This window comes from Hylobates moloch, unplaced genomic scaffold, assembly GCF_009828535.3.
Source record: "Hylobates moloch isolate HMO894 unplaced genomic scaffold, HMol_V3 SCAFFOLD_22, whole genome shotgun sequence".
NCBI lineage: Eukaryota > Metazoa > Chordata > Mammalia > Primates > Hylobatidae > Hylobates > Hylobates moloch.
In genome coordinates, this window is record NW_026652297.1 from 26,624,477 (window position 1) to 26,627,242 (window position 2,766).

The 2,766-nt window shown below is 48.7% G+C and overlaps 1 long non-coding RNA gene across 1 annotated transcript; it reads left to right on the forward strand.

Moving 5' to 3' along the window:
- The first annotated feature begins 612 nt into the window (after positions 1-612).
- Positions 613-2,335, forward strand: LOC131382267 (uncharacterized). The gene is made up of 3 exons (XR_009211576.1): positions 613-770; positions 869-967; positions 2,217-2,335. It is a non-coding gene; the product is annotated as an uncharacterized LOC131382267 (long non-coding RNA).
- Positions 2,336-2,766: the final 431 nt, after the last annotated feature.

Consider the following 2,766-nt stretch of genomic DNA (forward strand, 5'->3'; position numbering starts at 1 on the left):
AGGCTGCTCCTTGCCACAGTGAGCAGCTACAATTCCCCCTCCTACCCCTCAGCAAAAGTCACGATAGTCACCATAGTTACCATTATGTCCAGTCCGCACAGTGGGCTCCAGGATAGGACATTCCCGGGGGTACAGGCACCTGCTGCCTCCCCACTACAAAATGGGTGAGTCCCTCCTCCCTGGGAGGGGAGGGGCAGGCTGGGCTAGGTGCTCTGCACTCCCCCCAGCAATGAAGCCCAGGATTCTGCAGTCTTCCCTTGCCCTGGGATGGGCCCAGCCTTTCATATTCTTCCTACCTGACTCCTGGGAGAACATCCCACCCAGCATTATGGAAAGAGGCTTGGACAAGGGTTTGAGTTCTAGCTTTGACCCAGACTTGCTGCCAGCCCAGAAAAGAGTTCAGCCCAGAAAAGAGTTCAGCACAGTCTGGGGTAGTGCAGTGTCCATGGTCAGCCCTCAGAAAGGATTTCCTAGTGGAAAAAAAGAAAAAGGAAGCAAGAGAGGGAGGGAGAGAGGGAGGGAGGGATGTGTGTACTGTTGAATCTCAGTGCTCTCCTCATCTCTGCTCCAAACTAACTCCCCAAATTCATCTTCCATCCAGTTCACCTCATGGAATGAGCCACCAAGGTACACTTGGATTCAGCCACCAGCTCTGCCACCAGCTGACCATGTGACCTTAGTTCCTCTAGGATAACAGTCCTCTACCTTGCCCTTGTCACAAGGGACAAAGATGATCAAATGAGACACTGAATATGACTATGCTTTGAAATGTAAGCAATGCCCTGCGGACATAAGGACCTGTTGACTTTTCCAGGCAGCCCACATCCCATGGTGAGTTCTGGGGACCACCCTTCACTCTCTGTTTCAGGATGAGTACTCCCTGCCCACTGTACTACTTGGGACAGCTTTTGCTACTCCAGTGACTCGGTGCTGCTCCTTCGTAAAAAGGAACTTTCCCTTTTCACAGGTGAGAATACTGAGGCCTCCAGGTCCTGCTGTGTATGCTTCTCTTAGCTCTTCTTGCACTCTGTTGAAATCTCCCATTCTTATCTGTATTCCTCACTCAACTCAAAGCTCTGTTCGAACACGACCTACATCCTCTTCATCACCATAGCCTTAGGGGCTGGCCCATGATAACTGCCCAATGAGTGTAGAATGAATGAATTGGCAAATGATGCCTCTAACCCAATATAACCTTAGTGCAGGGGCTGGGGCCCAGGATCACTAGCCTGGTTCAAACCACTTATCTACTTGTATGGGACTCACTAGGGTATAACTGACCCACATAATAAATGCTTCTCTTTCCTCGCCTTCCGTTCTCTTTAGGGAAAATTGATATATCTGACCAGAGGATTTCTTTTTTTTTTTTTTTTTTTTTTTTGAGACAGAGTCTTGCTCTGTCACCCAGGCTGGAGTGCAGTGGTGTGATCGCAGCTCACTGCAAGCTCCACCTCCTGTGTTCACACCATTCTCCTGCCTCAGCCTCCTGAGTAGCTGGGACTACAGGTGCCTGCCACCACGCCCAGCTAAATTTTTTGTATTTTTAGTAGAGATGGGGTTTCACATGTTAGCCAGGATGGTCTCGATCTCTGTCGGCCTCCCAAAGTGCTGGCATTACAGGCGTGAGCCACTGCACCCAGCCCTGACCAGAGGATTTTTTAAACATTTAAGTTCTTTTAATTCAAGCTAGATTGACTTATGCTCTTGACTTTAAAGTCTAATTCTATAAAGACTCAGTGCATTCATGGGAGCCAGACTCATTAGAATTCCCAGTCCACACAATAAACTGCCTCGTTCTCACCTGTTAGCAGTGTGATCCCCTGCCCACCACCCTCCAGCCCAGTGAACCAAGTCACTTGTTAGTCTGAAGAAACAAAGGGGTTACAGTCCTCAGGCCAATCCCCCTGAAGTGGGCAATGGAGGCATGGCCCATAAAGAGCTGGCAACAGTCCTGGAAACACAGGGCTCCCCCAACAAAAAGCCTGTGTCCTGTGCAAACAAACCAAGCAAGGCTCTCAGGGTGGGAGATCAAGAGCTGGTGCCTTCTAAATAGAGGAAAAGGTAGAGCTGGCCTTGTGCCCTCCCACAGGTAGTCAGAGCCTCTGTACCTCTGGCCCCCTGGTGTTCCCATTGCAGGGTGCACTTTAGCTAGGGGACACCTCCAGCTTCCAGCCTCACCTTCCACCAAACGAATCTGCTCTCCCATTTCCTTTCAGCCAGCTGCCACCTTGGAAGACAATCTCGTAAACGGATCCTAAGGGAAGCGATCATCTATTTATTTTAAGAGTTACTGGTGCAGTAAACTCTTTTCCAGAACCAGCAAAACTGATAATGGCCCTTTTTTGCAATCAATCTCAATCAATCACTGAATTCTTCAATACCTTCTTGTTACTCCTCTCTGAGGCATATGCATTTTAAAGAAATGTTAACAGACAGACAAGGTTCTAATATAAAATAATAGATCCCTAACTTTAGAACTCCCACACCACGAAAAAGGGATTCGAATGAGAGCCGAGAAAGTGAATCTGCAGTATTCACACGCCACTCCCTCTCCTAATCGTGGCAGATATTGTAAGGCTTCTGGATGCAATGCTGTAGGCACCACTATCAGTCACTTGGAGTGGCACACAAGGTTATCTAACCCATCTGCAAGTCCTAGTTCCATGAATTCTGAGTTCCCTCCAGTTGTAGGATCTGGGCTTCTGTGAGGTGACTGAGAAGCCCTCTCTATCCTTCACACCATGGATGACTTGTGTTATGCCTAGC